This window comes from Theobroma cacao, chromosome 5 (genome assembly GCF_053813885.1).
Source record: "Theobroma cacao isolate CCN51 chromosome 5, ASM5381388v1, whole genome shotgun sequence".
NCBI classification, from domain to species: Eukaryota; Viridiplantae; Streptophyta; class Magnoliopsida; order Malvales; family Malvaceae; genus Theobroma; species Theobroma cacao.
In genome coordinates this window covers 25,780,696-25,803,101 of record NC_142643.1, presented here as the reverse complement: position 1 = coordinate 25,803,101, position 22,406 = coordinate 25,780,696, and the positions used below count along the sequence as shown (strand labels likewise).

The following is a 22,406-nucleotide window of genomic DNA, read 5'->3' as shown; positions in this document are numbered from 1 at the left end:
GAATAGATTCTTCTATAACTAAATTTCTTTTATTAAACACTTTATCTGCCTTAGAATTCAATTGATGTCCTAAGAAAATGGCTTCATCAATCTAAGTATCAAAATTTCACATTGTGTTTTTTCCATTATTTAAAACAAAAAATTTGCGTCCAAAACTCTTTAAATGTAAAATGTTTGGCTTTCTTCCTTTGTAAAGCTCATAAAAGGCTATTGAAATTAAGAGTCTAATGGAAACACTATTTAAAATGTAAGTTGTTATGTTCATAGCTTTAGACCAAAAATATTTTGTCAAATTGCTTTTACTAAGCATTGTTCTTGCCATATTTGTTAAGGTCCTATTCTTTCTCTTTACAACTCCATTTTTTTATGGAGTTCTATGTGTAGAAAAATTGTGATCAAAACCATTTTTATTACAAAATATTTTAAACTTATCTCCTTCAAATTCACCACCATGGTCACTTTTAACACTAAAAATGATAAGCTGTTTTTCATTTTGAATCCTTCTATAATGATTAGCAAAGGTAGGCATAGCATCATCTTTGTGGGTAAGAAAATATACATAAATATACCTAGAATTATCATTAACAATAATAAAGCCATATGACTTGTCTCCTAAATTTACAACATTGATAACTCCAAACAAGTCAATATGCAATAGCTTAAGTGTTCTAGAAGTTGAAAAAATTTCTTTGATTTGAAAGAAGTTCTAACTTGTTTCCCGAATTGAAATGCATCACAAATTTTGTCATTTTCAAAAGAAATCTTTGGGAGTATAGCAACTAAGATTTTTTTAAAAGTTTTGAGATGGTATGCATACTAGCATGTCCAAGTCTTCTATGCCACAACCAACTATCACATACATCATTAGCCATGAGTCATGATTTATTATTAATTTCATTAAGAGAGATCACATACATGTTCTCAATTCTATTGCCAATGAATATTACTTTATTAATGTCAATGTCAATAACTTCGCCTCCATAGGAAACAAAATAAACTCTATATCCTTCGTCACAAAGTTGACTAATACTTAATAGATTATGCTTTAAGCCTTTAACAAGTAAAACATACTTGATTTGAGTTTGAAAAGTGTTATTGATGGTTCTAATTCCATAGATAATACTTTTGGTGTCATCACCATAAGAGACACTTTCACGTTTTTTTTTATCAAGCTTGACAAACAATCTTTCATTTTCAATCATATGTCTTAAGCAACCATTGTCCATGTACTAAGGCTGGCTTTCCTTTGGTTAAGCTTTCAAACATTATTCTTTTTGGTCTTGTTTAACATCATGATTTTCATATTTTGCTATCAAGCAAAAGTTTACTCCTTCTTCCACCTTATCTTTCTCATCCTCTAAGCTAAACAAATCACTATCCAACCATGTGAAAACTCTGTGATATAGAGTTATTTGGACTTACTTTTGATAATAATTTAGCTTAGTTCTTATAGTAATGCATAGAAATTAGTAGGTTTTATTTAAATTATTTTAAGTTAATTAATTTAGGTGAGTCAATCTAATCTTAGTTAATTTTATGCTTAAATTAGTGTTAATGTGATTAAAATAGGTTGTTATTAATTTATTTTATGCTTTTGTAGGTGTTTAATGAAGAAGACTTTTAATGGAAGATGGAAAGCAATTTCGAAGTGTAGACTTTCACTGCATATATTTTGGTATTTAGACCATAACTTTTTCTAAAGAACTTCCAATGAGGTGATTCATAAGCCATTGAAAAGCTAAGAAATAAAGCTACAACTTTTATGTTTACCACTTCATCTAGTTCAGTTGAGAAGGTAGTCAAAACTCTTGTCGAAGTTGAAGTACTACAATAGTCCTAGAGCAATTACGATTTTTTCTAATTAAATGGTCAAGGTTGTGGCTCACGTAGTCTAATGAGGAAATCCTAGTTAGAATTGATATCTTTCTTCACCAAACTTGGCCTAACTTCAACACCTTAAAAAAAAAACCTTTTGAAGAACATTTAAAGACACAAGGAAACACCATATTGAGAACTGAGATTCAAGCCATAACATCATTGAAAAAAAAGTCTCATTAAAGCTGGGAAGAAATCAAGAGGAGTCAAGAAGATTTGGAAATCAAGGTTACAATTCTTGGGTTCTTTTATCTTTTTGTTATTCTCTTATTTTCTTGGTTTTGGTTTTGATTATTAAACTTACTTTGATGATGATGTGTGACTTGATGAGGAGCTAAATTATTAATCTAAGATTATGACTGAAATCAATATGTAGTCTGATCTATTTATCTCTCTTTTACTTATGTTTGAGGGTTTTAAGTTGTTTATTCTATTATGTTCTTAATGCTTTTAATTCATTGGCCAATAAATAGATTGAATTGGAAACCTAAACCTTGACGAAGGAGATTTAGGTAGACCTTGAATAAAATAGTGTATGATCGAATACACTTAGTTGATTAGGTTATTTGATTTGCATATAGGGTACACATACATCAATAAGCCATACTTAGCCAAAATTAAAGCACAAACTTAATGAATATTCCTTCAATTTAATTTGCATAGACATATAGTAAATTAGTTATGTAACACGCTTATTATTTAAAAAAAAATGAATGAATGAAGACCAACATGGGCAGCCACCCATGTGGTCAATCAAGAAGTCCACAAATTAATTTTTTTGTGGAGAATGGTAATAGGGGCCGGCCTAAAGAGACAAGAAAGAGAGGAGAGAGAAGAAGAAAAAGAAAAGTCAAGCTAGCCATTAGAAGAAGGGAAAAAGAGAGAAAAGACAAGAAAGAAGGAGAAGAAAAAATGGGGCTGGTTAAGAGAAAAAGAAGAACAAAAAGGGGGGTTAGCCAAAAGTAAAAGAAAAGACAGAAAAAAAAAGAGAGAACAAGAGAGCAACCTGAAGAGTGGGTACCCGAGTGAAGAAGAAGAAAAAGAAGAAGGAAGAGAGAGGGAGAGCAACGGTGTGTTGGGGGAGAAAGAAGAGAGAGAATAAAGAAGAAAAAAAATGAGAGGGGGAGCGGGGGTGCTGAAGGAGAAGAAAAAGAAAGAATAAAAGGAAGAAAGAAGAGAGAGGGGGATCGATGGTGTCGAAGGAGAAATAGGAGAGAGAAGAAAAAGAAGTAGAATAGAAACTCCAATTGGGAGGAAGGCTAGAAGCAAGGGGAAAAAAGGGAGGAAGAGAAAAAAATATAAAAAAAAAAGAGGAGGAAAGAGAAAGAAAGAAACGGGAAAGGAAGAAAGAATAGCTAGATACACATATGAACCAATAGTGAAGTAGCGTCCTGTTCTTGTTAAGTGAGTGGGTGCTAAATTTCAAAAACTATATCCCTATAAATATATTATATGTATTACATTTGATGGTTGATGAAATTGTGGAAAGCATGAGTTGGTAGAAAGCCCTAGGTTGTTTGTTAATTCAATCAAGGATTTTAAATTTGATTTTTTTATATTATACATAAGTATATATCTACAAGGTTTTAATTATGAGGAAACAAGCCTTTGACTAGCTTTTTGCTTCAAAATCATTCCTTGCAAGCTTACGTGATGTTTGGGCCAATGGTCATTATTTGATTCATGGGATTTGATAAAAAATTTAATGATTTCACTTAGCATGCTGATTTGATGGATATGCCATGCTTGGAAATAAATTATGCATAACATTCAATTTATGATTATATTGCTTTTGATCTGTCATGTTTTGCAAATGCATTAAATTGCAATGATTTTCATTTTAATGTGATTGAGATACTCTGTGTAGGACCTGTTACCACACCAGGTTAAATGTGGTCTTTGTGCACAAAGTAGTGATTGTTAATTATCAATATTTGATTGTAAAGGGGGACATGAAGTCCTGATTCATATTGGATGGCGTGGGCAATTCCCACTAGTAGGTAAAGGGGGACCAAAAGCCCTGATTTATATTGGGTGGTGTGGGCAGTTCCCACAAGTAGGTAAACGGGACCTGAAGCCCCGATTTATATATGGTGGCGTGGGTAGCTCTCACGAGTAGGTGATGATGTTTGAGAGAGTAAGCCTAAAGGTTATACTAAACCTACCCGAGGATGATGCTCACTTGAGGACTTTTATTATACAATCTCAAACCCTATTCTATAAAATAATTACAACGTCATTTACATGCTCAATAGAATGTTTGCATATTTAGGAAGTTCAAAAAATCGTTAAAAGACGATATTGCCCCTAATGGTACCTACCATTAAGTCGATTAAGCCTCGAACTAGTTGAAATAGGAATTTTAAGGTGAAATTAAGAGTTTCACAGTCCATGAATGATTTAAAATGGTAATTTGGAGTTCGAGGATCAATTTGAGTCAAATCAGAATTTTCACTATTTAGGGACAAAATGGGCATTTGTCACCTAGGGACAAAATGAAAATTTTAGAAAAGATTTTTTTTGGCCCCATTTGACTTATTGGAGTGTGATTTGAGTATTAGAGTATGATTTGAGGTTTAGAAGTGAAAAAATTTTAATTTTCAGTATAATTTGGAGTATAGGGGCGAAATGGTAATTTTGCCACCCCAAGGGCAAATCGATAAATTTTCACCCCCGACACTTGTTAAGACCAAGAGATTTTATTCATCATGGAAATGGATAAACATGAGAAATGTGTGGTGGAGAATTAAAGAATTAAAAGTCAAATATTTAAAATTTGAACCAATAAGAAAATGCAATGTGTCATGCTTTTATTATTTTATTATTTCTTTATAAAAAGGCAAAAAATCAGCCCATTTCTCCCATAGTGATCAGCCAAATTAGAAGAGAAGAGAAACCAAGGAAGAACAAACCCTAGGTGGGAAAAATCAAAGAGAAAGTGTTGAAATTCAAGGATTTGATCAAGCAAAGGTAAAATTTCTTTGATTTTGCTAGTGATTTACCTTACCCATGCATTTTCCCTTAATTTCCATGGTTAAATTACATGTTTTCATGATGAATTCATGGCTGGTCAAAATGGGTAAGGAGAGAGAAAGATGTTGGATTGAATTGATTTTAAGATATGTTAGTGTTTTTAGTTAGTTTAGCATATTTAGAAGCAAAACAACAAAAAAAGAATCCATTTTCCCCATGAATCTTCATTGGCCAAATCTTCCTTGATGTGTGTGGGTGATGGATTGTTATTATTTCAAGAGAAATGGCTTAGAAAATGATGAATAATGGTGAGAAAATTTAGTAGGAAAAATCATGGTGTTAGTGCACTGTAATGGCCGAATTTTTCCATGAAGAAATGGGAAGGTTTTGATGCTGAAATTGGTGTTATTTGAATAATGTTTGGTGAATTGAGGTATTAGAAATGAAATGGGGTAATTTGGAGCCAAATCAGATACAATTGTCATTTAATCGGGTAATAGGCCGAATTAGGTCAGCACCGCATTTAAGCGGTAGTCGGATAAGTTGCATATCATATCATGCATTTACACCGAGCCTGAATTGATTTTATAATGGTCAAGCATTAATGTGGTGAATTATGTATTGTACATTGTGGATAGGTGGTGAGTAAATTACACTTGTAAAAGTACAGAGATTATGCTTGAAGATTGGGATTAGGAGTACATCGACTCCTAGAACTGTGAGTAAACTTATTATCATCTTAATTATCTAGAGTAGTTTTATACAATTGTGTGATTTTATAGAAAATAGGTTTAAATGGTAAATTGCTACGTTTTAGGAGAAATTGTGATTTTATAAAATGATTTAATAAATTTTCTGGAAAATTGAATATTGGTTTTGAAAATAGAGTAATTAGTGACTACCTGCTTGTGTTATAAATTGTGTTTTAAATTATATGGCTTATAACAATATGTAAGCATGAATGGCAAAGTCAGTATTTGTATCAAAATTATATATATTATTTACCTCCAAGGGGGAGATGTTGGATGAAGTATCTCCTGAGGTATAGATTTGAGTGCACTTCACATGGACCACCGTTTAAGAGTGAGACTCAGCCAATGCCAAGGAACGGCTGTGTGTCAGATGCGACAACATGTTTATGAGTACGGGACATTTAATAGCCTTGGTGGTCTCAGTGGGATACCTTGACGAAGGTACCCGCGAGAATGATTTTGGCAGGAGCCAAGTTTTGTGAGATATATAAGCCATGTTGATTAATTGAGTAAACTGAATACTCATGTTATGAAACATATATTGGAAAAGAATATTTTAATTTGACTCCATTTACTCGCCTTTAGATAGTTTTAGACGGTGTCTGTTTACTCACTGAGATTTTATAATCTCATCACCCTCCTTTCCTCACATTTCAGGCTCAGGGAATTCCATAGTTAGCTGACTTTGACAAGGACCTTCATTTGGACTTGAATTGGCAAAAGTTGTAGGTTTTCAACTTCCGATGCATTTTGGTCAGTTGGAGGCCCACGTGTCACTATAGAAGTAATTTTATACTTTAGTTATATGATTTAAAGTATGTATGAACATATTTAAGTTTTAGATCATATTTTTGACGGATTTTGATATTTTAAAAAAAAAATGACAAAAATGTCCCTGTGAGCCAGCAAATAATATTTTATTGTTTTGATTTGAAAATGACTTATGATTTCTTGAAATACGAGATTTAATAACTGTCACTCACCAGGGAGATGCAGAAGCTGATGCTAAGCCTTGCGGGGTTTCGATCGGCATTCGGGGTAATGAGTACCTATCAGGACGTCACGGCGGTTGTCATGGGCCCGATGAGAGTTTCGAGTCGTGACATACAATGCATGGCATTAACACTTGAAATTTACTATTGAATGGCAAGTGAAATTTACATATTCATTGGTGATCGGTTATTTCGCATTTTTATGTTTGAGACTTTTCATTTTACACTTGCCATTGGATTTACTATTGACTAGATATCGAAGTTGAAAGATTTTCTAGTACCTTAAATACAACGTTTTCATATTTGTTTTTCTTGTGATTTATTACTTTTAAGACTTGCAAGGTATAAAAACAAAATCTCTCAGTTTAATGGAGTGTGTTTTCTACGCTTACTCTTGGATTTATAAACATTCCATCTTTATGTTTGTTTCCCCTCCTCGCCTGCTCACGAGGTCGATGATCACTGAGTCTATGAGACTCACACCCGTTTTATTTCCCCTTTTTGTAGATAAGGATCAACTTAGTGTGTAATCATCGGTGCATACAGTCCACTGTAGATTAGGTAAAGGCATCTCCTAACCCACTCTAAGTTGCTTTGCTGCCTAGGGTAGTGTCATAAAGAATTTGCTAGATGTTGAAAAATGTTGTTAACTTATGAGATTAATTGTTAAAGGCCTCGTAATTGATATTTAATTATTATTATTTTGAATGGAGTAAACAGTAGTACAATTATTATTCATTTACATACGTGAATATATATATTTAATGAATCTAACAAGAATCTCAAATGAAGCTTGTTCGGGACTTGGTGAAATTTCTCGAAAGTCTTAGATGCCGGTATCGACTTAGGAAGGGTTGTTACAAGTTAGGAGAGATATTTTTATAAGAAACTTGACAAAGACTTGTAAAAAATTTAAGACTCTAGGTTAGCAACTTAATCCATTAAACTAAGTTAAAAGAAAGACAATAATTAGATGAAGTATTGAAGGACATCATAATTTTAAGTCTAGTAGTCACTTGAATTTAATAAAGTAATTTTGCTAATTGATTTTAGATTGGTTTTAGTTATTAGTTTTAATTTTTCTTTTTAATAATTTTTAAAATTAGGTTGTTTGAATAAGATTAAGTTGTGTTAATTTTAATAGTTAATATTAGGAATTAATTCAATTTTCTCTGGGAACGAATTTTACTTTCTACTATATTACTTGTTTACGATACATGCACTTGTGTGAGAAATCAACAACACCATGCAACAGCCACCATTGCCTTTTTTGGCTTCTTAATCTTCTTTAAGGATTCTTCCTTAAGCAATGAGCATTCTGGTTTGAAAGGCTGAGATTTTGCATTCAAAGCACACCACCTCATCTTTTTTGTAAGAGTCATTTTTTATGTTCGTTTTTCCATGAAGAACCTTGATCTTTTCTCTGATTTCTTTGCCAAATCTTCTATCTTTTTGCCTCATAAGCTTTTTAAATCTTCTAGTTATCATTGACAGCTCTTCATCCTCACCACTTGAGATATTTTCTAGTTCTTCCTCAAGTGTACTTACTTTTAAGGCTAGGCTTTTTTTCTTCTCCTTAGCATTTTTCTTTTCTTCTTTTTCTTCTTCTTTCATCTTTAGCTCAAGTGTAAGAAAAGACTCACAAATTTCATCAAAGGTGATTGAATTGAGATCTTTGGCATTTCGGTAGTAGTGACTTCTAAGTAGTCTATTTATTAACTCATGTTCAAGGGTAGGTTTGCCAAATTGATTGAGCTTATTTGTAATGTTAGTAAACCTATCAAACATGGTAGTGATTTCTTTACCTCGATTCTATTTTGAACATTTCATAATTATGGCTGAGAAAAGCAATTTTGGACCCTAAACTTGAAAAGTCCCCTTATGAATGACTTTAAGTTTCCCAAAATTCTTTGGCTGTGGTACAGTTGGAAATTTTGTTGAACTCAATGGGGATTGAAGCAAAATGAAAATTTGTAATGGCCTTGAAATTTATTTAGACTTTTCTCATTTCTGCCTTAATCCATTCTTCTCTAACTTTGGGTAGTTTCTCGGTTGTGGTAAGGCTCATACTAGTGGGAACATAACGACCTTGGGTGATCACATCCCACATATCATAATCTACAGCCTTAATGTAAATGGATATGTTAGTGCTCCAACATATGTAATTTAATCCATCAAATAGAGGAAGCCTATTTGTGGATTGTCCCTCAACAACACAAGACTGTTACAAAGCCATTGGATCTCTCATAAAGATGTTAAGCCTTTAAAGCTGGGGTGAATAGCACTTAAAGGACACTTTACAATGAGCTCTTAAGCTTTGAAACATTTTTGTGCAATTGGAAGATAAAGGCTTAAAATTTATTGAAGAAAAGACAATAAGTAAAGATAGAGTAGAGAGAAGTGGACAAAACACAAATATTTATATTGGTTCAGTCACTTTGAACTACATCCACTACCTTGATCCCCCAATCAATGATTTTCAACCCAATTTCACTAAACTAGTGGAATTAACAATTTCCACCAAGCTTTTATAGGTGAGCTTCTAAAACAAGCTCTAAACCCTTACAACAACTCTTAAAGTGCCTCACACACCCTGATTAATTAAGAAATAAAAAGGAGATTGAGTACAAATGATCACTTAACTAATCTAAGATATACAAATTTAAGCTTAAACATATTTACAAAGGATTAGAGTGGAATACGCTTACAAAGAGAAGTTTTTCCTATTTTTAGCTCTTTTTCTCTCTAGATTTCTTTTCTACATCTTTTTAATCGTTGGGAATGCCTTTTATACTTGAAAAATCAATTTTGACCATTGAAGATAGAATCTGGCCATTAAAAATAGTTCTAACCTTATTCTAGCAATTATTTTTGTGTTTTAGTGCTTAAATTCAAATGGGCAAACAGTGTTTAATTAACTGGTTAAAGGCAGACTTTAACTAATTAAACTTTATCTGACTTGTATTGTCTGACAGCTTTTTTCACTATTTAAACCGATTAAAGGAAATTCTAACCAATTAAAAAAATTATATTTTAAGACCTTTTCATGCACTGTTTTGGGCTAGCTTTTTCTTAACTAATTCATATGCCTCTTAACTGGTTGAAGCCTCTCTCCCTATATTTTTAACTGATTATCCTCCTTTTGATTGGTTGAAATCTTCAAAATTAATTTTTCTCATTTGGTGTCCTTTAACAGTCAACTTCATTTTGAATTTAAATTTTGGTGCTTCTAAGTACTGCAAGTTTTAAGCTTTTACCGATTAAGACCTTTGCTTAACTGATTAGCAAGCTTCTATGTTTCGCTTTTATCACCTTTTTAATTAACTAAATCTTGTGCTAACATATTAAGGCTTTTTAATCTTGCTTTCATATAGTGCCTAGTTTTGCCTTAATTGATTAAGGCTTTACGTTAATTAGATAGTAATGATCTATTTTTACTAAGTCTTTTCTTATTTGCCTCTTTAATTGATTATCTTATCTTCTAAGTGAGCAAACTTCTTGGCTTGCCTTTAACCATGAAATTTATTATGGGAATTAAACTTTATTCTACAAACTTAAGTAGTAACATTAAACATCAACGAATAAGGAATGTTTTGTTATAATAAAAAACATATTGAGTGAACAAATTTAACCCAATGCATTGTTTAAATTTTTAATATTGTTTCTTGCTTATGATTGACAGTGTTTGAATTGTTTATTTCTATCATGTTCTTAATGCATCTAATTGATTGGCCACCAATTAGATTAAATTGTAAACCTAAACAGAACTGGGAAAGGGACTTTAGAGTAAGCCAATGATGAAATAGCATTTGTTCAATATGAATTGCATGAGATGACTGATCTAATTCTCGTCTAGGGTAGGATTACACTTACATGTCATATGTAGTCAAGATTAGAGTCTAAGCTTAATGAGTCTTTCTTGATTTCAATTTGCATAATAATATAGTAAATTGGTTACTAAAGATATTTTTATAAGAGTATCGGAAGAAACTTATAATTAAATAAGAAGTCTAGGTTAATAAGCCTATCTAGTAAGTAAAGAGGGAATAGAAGAGATTCAGATGAAACATTGAGGGAATATTATGGTTTTAGACTTTTGGTTAATTGATTAATTAATTACATTGATATTTTTATTTTTAGTTTAGTTTTAATTTTAGTTTCTTCAATTTTTCAATAATTTGAAATTTAAATGTTTGGATAAGATTGAGTTGTTTTACCTTTAGTAATTAGAAAAAAGATTTAGTCAATTCTCCATGGGAACGAACTTTACTTTTTATTTTTATGTTGAAAATTCACGCAGGGCCTAGCTACCCTGTTAAATTTTATTAATAATGAAATAAAAAATACAGAGGGGGACATAAATTGTACCTCCAAGTTACATGATCATAAGAAAATTTCAGAGAAACACCTAGAGTAAGGAAAACCATTTTACGTGCATAACTTTTGATGCTACAGTAAAACAGATATTCCTTACTATTACATGGAGACAATAAACTAGAATCAAATTAAAAACAGAAAATGTAAATAAGAAAAACACTTAGAATGGAGTGTTTCATTTTATGACCATATTTTTACTACCGTCATAAAATCGAAACATATCCATATTACAAAATTCTATTAGAATAACTAAGTAGGAAAAATAAGCTAGGAGTACTACTCCTTTACATTCATTTAAAATTAACATAAGGCAAATTAACTTTATCTAATCTAATAATACCTTTGAGCTGACCTTCTGCTTGTGAGAATACCTACAGGTTTTGGTGTGTATGCCCCTGATTTGAGAGATAGTCTGCTGCCTGGTTCCCCTCTCTACGGATATGCGAAATTCGAAAAGAAATACTACTCAAGGATTTACGGATGAAAGCAAGCAAGTACCGAGTCCTAGATGATCCCTGATGACCCTCATTTATCATGTGTATCAGAACTTTCGCATCCATTTCAATCCAAAGTCTAGTAACATTGTGCTCAATACACAACAGTAAACCCTTGTGTAGTGCCATTAACTTTGCCTGTAATGAATCGCATGATCCAAAATTTTTAGAGAATCCAAAAATCATGGTTCCCGTATGATCACAAAGAAGTCCTCCTCCAGCAGCATTCTGAAAATTATGCTTCGAACTACCATCAACATTCAACTTAAACTCATCTGCTGATGGTTTATGCCAAGAGAGTATTCTTGGTGGATGTGGGACTGCTTGCTGAAATATTAGACCCCATGCTTGAGCAATCTGAAGATCTCCCCTCCATTGCCACTGCTAGAATTGCCTCCCGTGAAATAGTTAGTGGATGAGTTTGAGAACTCTCCACACCACTCTGTTAGGATACATACCAAGGTTCCTATGTTTTGCATTGTTCCTTTCAACCCATGAGAACCAAAAAATGAATAAAGGCATTAACATGCGTATGTATCCTTTTTTTGTATAATCTCCAGAGTACAGCCATGCCCATATGGTCTGATTAACATTCTGGGGACGAATAGTGTTGATTTGGAAAAATTTTACAAAATAATTCCAAACCTGTATAGCAATTGGGCATTCCCACATGACATGCAAGAGAGACTCCTCTGAATTGCAATGTTGACATTTAGAAGCAAACTGGAAACCCTTGGTTTTCAACCGCAAATCAACTGGGATCCAATCCTGTAATAACCTCCAAAGGAAGAAAGAGATAGTTAGAGGAATGCTTGTATGCCAAATTAAATCAAACACTGGATTTACAGACTAGCGTTGTCGAACTATCTCCCAAGCAGACTTAGTAGTGAATTGCCCATCTGAGGTAGGTACCCAATATGCCCTATCATCACTAAAAGGATCAATCAAAATTTTCAGAATTTCCACCACCACGTCCTCTAGCAACACATTGTTCAACTTATCCACATTCCATTCACCATCTTCATAGAAATAGGAGACTCTCGTCATCGATGATGAAAATAATGGAAAATGATTGACCAAGGGGGTATCACCTATCCAACAATCATGCCAAAAGAATAACTCACCCTTACTAATCCGCCACCTAATGTAATGCTCTGCGGTTGTACAGCTGGCGAGCATCCATTTCCATGTTTGTGAATCATGAAGTTTCGACTAAACGTACCTTGAAATTTGGGTAGTACAATATTTAGTCTGCATAAATCGCGTCCAGATGCTGTTACAGAACATAAACCTCCACCAAAGCTTCATGCTAAAAGCCTCAAACACATCACCTAGGCCTCGGATGTCTAATCCTCCCTCATTGGATGGCAGAGTGGCCTTATGCCACGCACTACAATGAATGTGTCTAGTGCCTGCTAAGCCTCCCTAAAAGAAATTATTGATCATTCTGTCAATTTTCTCAATAACACAAATAGGGGGCTTAAGGACCTGGAGCAAATAGATAGGTAAAGAAGATATAACACTCCGTAATAACATAATTCACCTGCCCGGAGATAGAATTTTATTGTCCCATCCTTCTATACTCTCCCGAATCTTTTCCACCAGATCATCAAACAACATAACCTTTTTCGAACCTTTATAAAGTGGCACCCCCAAATACGTGATAGGCACGCATTTATGGATGAAGCCAGTAGCTTGAGAGATGATCTGTATGCGCGAATTTGCCACATTTCGATGAGTGATAAAGCAGCTTTTAGAGTGGTTTATTCGCTATCCAAAAATCTCTTCATATTCTTGCAAGAACGTTAGAATTTTCTGCAAGGAGAATTTGGCACCATTAGTGAATATAATGATATCATCCATAAAAGCCAAGTGGCTTACTGACATGGAGCAATTAGAAACATAGTGCAAAGATGGATATTGAGCAAATAAAGCATTTGACCCTCGAGATAATACAAGGAATTGTTAATAATACGTGCACTTGCAAATAAAGTAAACGAACTTCACTTTCATTCAATTACTTGCTAATAATACGTGCACTTGCATGGTTTATCTGACAAGCAAGTTTCTAACATTGTTGCCAAGGAATTGTTTTAAATTTTCTTTGTTAATATTAATACCAAGTAACCTTAGTCTTAATTCAATTTTTTTTTGTTTCTAGGTACTTTTGGTCATTGTTTGCGAACAGTGAAAAGTATAAAGGTTGTTCCTTGTAATCCAAAAATTGAAAACACTTTTCAAACAATTTGAAAAGAAAATCTTCAAGTTTCAACTTAATTCAAAACAATGGTTGAATAATAAAGAGATTAGCAAGTTTAAGGGCAACTAGAACAAGAAAACAAATCCTTACGAGAATATGTTATACTTCTTGTTCAAGGCCTTCATTCTAGCATCCATAAACTTGCCATCCAAGCCAACCATTTTTAAATCAAGCCAACAATCATTCAGATGATTTAGACTTCTATTCAATTTAAGGGATTGCCAAATAATGATCTTAATGCACATATTATGAATTTCTTAGAGATTTGTGATACTTTCAAAAATAATGGTGTGTGAGACCTTGTCAAACTCGATTAAAACACGGTATTGTACCGAGTGGTACAACTAAATTAAATCGAGCCTTGAACTAGTTCAAATAGAAATTCTAAGAGGAAATTGGAAATTTTGAAACCCACAGAACGACTTAGAATAGTGATTCGGAGTTCAAAGTCCAATTTGAAGTCCATCAGGAAAATTGTTTGATTAGGGACAAAATGGTCATTTTACCATTTGATGATTTAATGGAGATTTCTAGCCAAGATTTGATCACATTTGACCAAGAATAATTATATGAAATATAATTATGATTATTGGAGTATAAATGATGTTTAGCAATGAAAAATTTTGATTCCCGGTATTTTTGGAGCACAAGGGCAAAATGGTAATTTTACCACTAGAGGACTAAACGGGAATTTTTATAAACATTTTTTTTGCCCCATTTGATTAATATTGATCAATATTAGTGTTATTTTAGGTTGAAAAGTAGAAATAATGAGATTCTGGTACATTTCGGAGTATAGGGGCAAAATCGTAATTTTTCCATCTTGGGGCCAAATCGGTACATTTCTCGCCCCAGTACCTGTCAAGACCAAGGGATTTAATTGTGGTAGGATTGGATAAATACCAGAATATTTGTGGTGGAAAATTAAGAAGAAAAAGTCAAAAAGTTAAAAGTTTAGGCCAATAAGCATGTGACACATGGCATGCTTGATTATTTTATTATTTTCTATAGAAATCAGCCCATTAAATCCCCAATTCCCTCATCATATTCGGCCTAGACATCCAGCAACAAGAAAAAAAGGAAGAACAAAAGGAAAAACAAGAAAACCTAGGTGGAAATTCAAAGAAAAAGTGAAGAAATCAAGGAAACAAGCTAGGTAAGTTAAAATTTCTTTAATTCTCCTTGATACCTAGCTTACCCATGCTTTTGTTCTTGATTTCCATGGTTGAATATTGAGTTATCATGATGAATTCAATTCTGAAAAATGGGAATGGAAGAGGAATTGTTGTTGGAATAATTTGATTTTAGACTATGTTAGTGTTTAGGGATAGTTAAGCATGGTTATGAACAAAAACACAAAAGAAATATTCAATTTCTCTAGGGTTCCTTGTTGGCCGAACCATGAGGGCTGAATATCAATGGGGGATTGTTTTTATTTCAAGGAAAATGGCATGGAAAATGATGAAGTAAGGTGAAACGGTTATGTAGAAAAAAAATTCGATGCTAGTACACCAAATGACCAAATTTTTTCTATAAGGAATTGTGAGGGTTCTAATGCTGAATTTGGCTTTATTTAAATGTATGTGGTAAATTAAGGTATTAGAGGAGAAATGAATTAATTTGGAGGTGATTTGGACATAATTGCCGATTAATCGGGTGATCGGTCGAATTTAATCGATACCGTGATTAAGCGGTAATCGGACATATTTTTGCATTTACATATCAAGCATTAGTAGTTTAAATTAATTTATATCAATTTAGGGACAATATAGTAAATTCCTCGACTTTGTTATTTATCAAGGTGGTGAGACGTCCGGAAAAGGCAAAGGAATTACGCTTGATGACTATTAGTTAGAGTTCACCCGGAATCTGAATTTTCGACACCTGTGAGTGGACTGCCTATTAAAATTGTTTTGAGAATATGACTGTTTTGAACAAAGTGTTTCAATGATTTTATAAATTTTTTTTACGAAAATGAATGCCTTGGGAACAAGCTTTTGAGAAAAAGTTTATGTTATGAAATGTGGTTATTATGGATTTCTATGTGGTTGTATTATGTTGATATACATATACACTTGAATATAATGTTGTGTAATTATGTTGACTTGACTATGTGCGAGTAGGGAGTGTGCATAAGCCGAGGATGACCAGGTTATGTGCGAGTAGGGAGTGCGCATAACCCGGTGATGATGATGATGAGATGGTGATGATGATAATGGGTTGGTGAGATGATGATGATGGGTATATACATATATATATATATATATATATACATATGTAAATATGTGTGATATAGCAAATGGATGGACAATGATTTATGGATGTGATGTACATGAAAGTTGAGACATTGTACTTTGAGAATTTTCATGAATTTTAGGTTGTTTTTATTAGTTTAGCAGGATGGCTTTTTGTTGAGTGAGGAAAAATGTTTCTCTTGTTGCTTTGTTTTCACTGCATCTAAATTCATGCTCGATGTAGCGAAAAACTCTGGGGTTTGGAGGGGTCTTAAATAGGAATGAACTAAATTGCATTGTTTTGAAACAAGTGCATCATGATTTTAAATTTTTCCTAATTGTTGCTTGTTCCCTTCTTTGTTCACTCACTGGGTTTATACTCACCATTTTCAAATTCATGTTTTCAGATCACGAGGTAGCCGATAATTAGAACGAGGTGTCCTTGTAGATCTGTGTACATCTTTTGGTAGGTGTCTCGGCATTCGGTAGCTGTATATCCATCCGAGTCACTTCGCTGGAGGTTGAGTATTATTTTGTTATGTATAGATGAACTTAATGTAAATTTTAAAAAAGTAATGCCAGTACGAGTTGGCAATGTATATCACTATTTTGACTCAAAGTCATGAAATAGGACTAAGTGATAATAAATAGAATCATAAGTAACATAAATAATAGGCTTGCCTGGGTTTAGTGGATTACGTCCATTGGACCCATGCGCCGGTCATGACCCGAAATTTGGGTCGTGACATGGTGTTTCTAATGATGTCATTAAATTGAGGCTTTTCTTGTTTACATAGAGATATAAGGCAAAGAGTTAGTTAAATTTACTTCTAGTTGGCTCAATTAGTACTTAGGATGATTTAACTCAAAAATTCTTAACAATTTTTTTTCCACCAACTAAGTTAGCAATGATGCGTAATGAGATCACCTCTTTTGTGCAATTTGATTTTGAAACAGTATATGAGGCTTGGGAAAGGTATAAAAATTTGCTAAGAAGATGTCCTCACCATGGGTTACCCGAATGGCTGCAAGTTTGGACATTTTATAATGGTTTGCTGGGACCAATTAAAACTACAATTGATGCTGTAGCTAGAGGTGGACTTGTGAGTAAATCCATTGATAAGGCTTATAATTTGCTGAAGGAGATGGTTTCAAATAATTAGCAATGGCCATCTAATCAATTAGGGGCAAGAAAAATTGTTGGTATCTACAAGCTTGATTAAATTAATGCTTTGACTACACAATTAGCTTTTCTCACCAATAAAATTGATACTTTGAGTATTAATGTGGTTCAGAGCCCTTTTGGTAACTTGATTTATGTTAGGAAGGGCATTCTAGTGACCAATGCTTATGTACACTGAAACAACCCATTATGTTAGACATAGGCAGTCACAAATTAATCCTTATTCCATCACATATAATCCGAGGTGGAAGCATCATCCTAATTTTTCTTGGAATAACAACCATGCATCTTCATAAGCTCCTAAGCCAAATTTTCCTCTGAGATTTCTACCATAACCTTGAGCTCTTATGCTAGAGAAAAAGCCAATAATGGAAGAGATGTTAACGCAATACATGGCAAAGAATGATGCTATCATTCAAAGTCAATCTACATTAATCCAAAGCTAATCAACATTTGTCAAAAATCTTGAGATACAATTGAGTCAGTTAGCTAATGCTGTCAACAATAGACCTCAAGGCACTTCATCAAGCGAGACTAAACCTAATCCAAAAAGAGAAGGTAAGAAGCATTGTAAGGTAATCAGTCTTCATAGTGGAAAAGAGGTCAATAGTACAAATTTCAATTCTGAAAATTTAGTTAAGGTTGTAAAAAAAGAAATTAATAAAAAAGTTGAGAAAGATGCTGAAAAAGATATTGTGGGTTGAAAATTCTAGTGAAAAAATTAGTGCAGAAAATTCAAAAATAAAGCCTTCATAACCACTCCCACCACCTTTCCTCAATGTTTTGAAAAAGACAAAGTTGGCAAACAATTCTAAAAGTTTATTGATGTATTTAAAAAGCTGTAGATTAATATTCCTTTTGTTGAAGCTCTAGAACAAATGCAAAGTTGTATGAAATTTTTAAAAGACATATTCTTTTAAAAAAGGAAATTGGAAGAGTTTGAGATAGTTGCACTTATTAAAGAGTGCAATGCTATAATATAGAATAAGCTTCCACCAAAGCTTAAGGATTTAAGGAGTTTTTTTATTCCTTGCACTATTGATAGTTTTAAAATTTCTAATCCTTTGTGTGATTTAATGTCACAGCCCAATTTTTGGGCCATGATCGACGCATGGGCCTAATGGGCATAGCCCACTAAGCCCAAGCAAGCCTTATTATATGATCTTATTCATCAGTCTATTAATCTTCATTCTTAATTCTCAATGATAAGTGTTCCCATAATATATCATAGCAACCAAATACTTGTATTTGTATCATCCCAAAAATAGTGTCATTTACTGCCAACTCATAGTGGCACCATCAATCAAAATATACATATATTGTTTATAACATAAATCTTAGAAATTTACATCAGGTGAGCATATACACATGCAAAAGACCATTGACTATTAGCGGAGTGACTCTGGGTACGGGTACAGTCACTGAATCCCACGGTACCTACCAAAAAGTGAATACAAGTGGACATCTCGTTCTAGGTCCCAACTACCTCTGAATCTGAAAACATGAAGTTGAAAAGAGTGAGTATAAACCCAGTGAGTGAACATAAAAAAGGGAACAAGCATTAATACGGAAAGTTTTAGAAAACATGATGTACTTATGTTTAAAACAATGCATTTTAGCTCAATTTCTTGTTAAAACCCTTTAATTCAACTCTTGATCATTTAGTGCCTTAGTATTGAAAGATCCATGACCAATAAAGAAGTTAAAGAGTGAAAGTACAATAGAGTTCAAGCAAGGCAAGCATAGTAGAGCAAATCTCACTATAGTGAAAATCTGGGCTAGTCAAGCCCCAGCACCCGAGAGTTTCTTGCTGTAGCGAGAATGAAATTCGCTGCAGTAAAACCAGTGTTATCAAGTTAAAGAATTCTTGTCACAATGAAAATCCATTTTTACTGCAATGAAAAATCAATTGGAAAGCATTTGTCAAATTTCAACATTCAATATGCAATACAATCACATTTTATTTCTTTAACATCTATATGGTATGTGTATACATGTGTACAACTTCCATCTTAGCAGCTCATGTGCACTTCCACACTGCACAAGGCAATATAATCATGTGCACTCCCCCTCACACATGGCATTTATCATCAGTGTGTGCACTCACACAGCACACCACTATCACGCACATGGCATATATCATTAGTGTGTGCACTCACATAGCACACCACTATCACCCTCATGTGCACTCCCACATCGCACATGCATGGTTACAATGGTCACCCAATAGTGCCATTCAATGCATAACATACACGTTAACATAATGTAGAAACACATGAATTCATCACTTTCCTATTTCACAACATAAAATGTTTTATCAAAGGCTTGTTCCCATGCAAATTTTGAAGAAAAACCAACAAAATATTTCAAGTGGTTCAATCAAGCATAAAATCATTTATTCCAAACATTTTAATGCAAGTTCACTCACATCTTTGTTGATTCCTTGTTCAATTTCAACTTCGATTATTGTTCCAAATGAAGATGTGGGGTCTCGTTGGAACCTTGGTGGTTTTGTAGTTGAATTTCTTTTCAAGAGTTTGTCAAGCTATTATGGAAAGCCTTTTTCTCTCTCTCTCTCTCTCTCTCTCTCTAAAATGTCCAGGTAATGAGAGAAAGTATTGAGGAAAGACTTTTGAGGGTTCTTGAGGTGTAGAAGCGAAAGAGCACAAAGAATCCTATGGAAAAGTGTGCCAAAGCATGAGAATTGAAGCTGCTTTGAGAAAGTTATGGAAGTATCAAGGGATGGCTTCCATGGAAGAGGGAAAACGTGAAATGGATAAGAGAAATGGGTGTTGACTCCATTAGTTTTTGATGATGATAAAACATTCCCATTCATTTGCGTCTAATATTTCTACTTGAGTGTATAGGACAAGAATTGTATGCTAATGATAAATAAATAATTCCATGGTACATATCAAAAAGGTATATGAATAAGAAGCCACAATTAATCAACAAAACAAAAGCTCCTTAGTTGAATAATGAAGGGTAAGTAAGCTAAAATTCAAATTAGAAGTTGGTGGGCTTAAGAGTATTGAGAAACAGAAAAAACTTAGTCGACCAAGAAATGGGTTAGTCGACTAAAAGTCTATTGCCAAAAATCTTGAATTCAAGATTGAACCAACTTAATGGACTAAGAAAGAAGTTAGTCGACTAAGTGCTCACTACTAGAAGCAGAGAATAGAAGACAGAAGTAACTTAGTCGACTAAGATATCAGTTAGTCGAATAAGAGCATTCTGCCAAAAAATTTGAATTGTGCACTAGAAGATAGATTAAAGGCCAGAACTACAACAAAACTATTTTCAATTGTTAAAAACTGCCTAACACCTATCAGAGTTGATCTTGAAAAAAACTATTGTGAAAGGTTTTGGCTAAGCTTGGTAAAAACCATTGTAAAGCTTGGTAAAGCTTGTGAATTTCACCTTTTATAGTGGATTGATTTGAAAAATCTTTGGTTGAATAATCAAGGTAGTGGATGTAGGTCTTGGACCGAACCACTTTAAATTTTGTTGTGTTGTCTACTCTATTTTTGTTCTTATTTACATTCATTCTTTTCACTTGCATTTGTTTCCACTTAGAGCCAATTTTTGAAAGAGCCAAATTGTGCTATTCACCCCCCTCTAACACATTCATTTGGACTAACGATGGGAAGAAGAAGAAGAAGAAACTGCTGGAAGTAAGGAGAAAGTGTTGGAAAAATGAGATATTTATCCTTAAAGTTAACAAAAGTTCCTTTTATTTACAAAAATGCCATTGCATAGTTGACTTTGCCTTTTTCTTCCCTTTGGCTCAAACTTTTTACTCTCTTGACACTGAGAAAAGGTCCACAATAGATTAGGGGTACTCGAGTCCATGAAAACTTAAAAATTTAAACTCAAGATCCAAAATGACCATTTTACCCCTATAGTAGAAATTATCATTATTTCTATTTTCTTCGCTTATTTCATTATTATATGCATCATTCATTTATTCCTTAGGCCTACTTAGGCCTTAATAGTATTAGAAAACCCACTTCTAGAAGCTCACCAAGGAAAATGACAAAATTACCCTTAACCCACGTCATCGTGCTTGCCTTTTCTACATGTCTCTAAAGGTCGAGGTTTCAGTGAATTAAGTCCTAGTTTTGTGGAATTGCTCAACCTTTCATTTGAGCTTAATCTCTCTCTTTGTACTAAAATCAATGAGTTGGTTGTTAGCCTAGAGTCCAAATTTGTCTACAAGTCTCTGTCGAGATGTTTGTAAACATATTCTCATAATTTATTATCCATATGTGTATGTAAATTAATTAAGGAAGGTTCACTAAGCGTAGGCCCTAATTTCAACTATATATGGTATTTAGGTATTTTTGGTATATTTTTATCCTAAATACTAATCAAATCACCTAATCTCTAAGTTAAATGAACACATTCTATTCAAACCCTTGGTTTATTCTAAACTCCCTTTGTCAAGTTGTATTTAGAGACCTAACTCAATCTAATTGTTAATCAAGCAATGAGAAACAATAAGCATAGATTTGAAATAGCAACACAATACGTATTAATAATTAGTAAAAGAGACTTAAAATATCCAAACTACATTTAAAGATCAACCATAATTCTAGAAAAAGCTATTTAGTTCATCATATTCTCAGCAAGCATCATCCTTAAGAAAGAAACTATAAATACAGGAAAAGAAAGTGAAAGAAGAACAAATCTAGAGAGAGATATAAATTTCTGCAGCTTTTTAAGCCTTGTTCTTCCTTTCTTTCTCTTCCTTTCGTCTTTTGTTTATGTTTCTTTTTCCTTTGAAAAGCTGCTCTGCTTCTAACCCTTTGAACCTAGTCAAAATGGCCTTTATATATCCCCCTTTTAAAGCCCTAGAGTAAGAAATAGGGAAACATAGATTTAAAAAACCCCGTGTTGGTGCTGCAGCGCCAAACTTACTGACTTGTGTGGGGGACATGAATTCTTGGCTCTTTAAGCTGCCTAATGCAAAACTATTATGGTCTGGCTACTTTTAAAGTGATTTTGACCATGTTTTAATCCGAACTAGGTGAAGTGATAAGCATGAAAGTTGTAACCCTTTCTCTTAGCTTTCCAATGCTCTAAGAATCACATTGTTTAGACTTCTTTAGCTCAAGTTATTTCTGAAATACCGCAACATGTTTGGTAAAGTATGCATCTGGCCAACTTGTATCATCCATTGCCATTTAAGCCTTGTGCCCTTGCACACCTTCAACAATAAAAGACTAAATAAATAAAGGCTGAAATTTGGACTTTTTAACAAGAA

The 22,406-nt window shown here is 33.4% G+C and overlaps 1 non-coding gene across 1 annotated transcript; it reads right to left on the bottom strand.

Moving 5' to 3' along the window:
• Positions 1-16,865: 16,865 nt before the first annotated feature.
• LOC148762507 (small nucleolar RNA R71) lies at positions 16,866-16,972 on the bottom strand. Its single transcript, XR_016026831.1, has one exon. It is a non-coding gene; the product is annotated as a small nucleolar RNA R71 (small nucleolar RNA).
• Between the last annotated feature and the right edge of the window lie 5,434 nt (positions 16,973-22,406).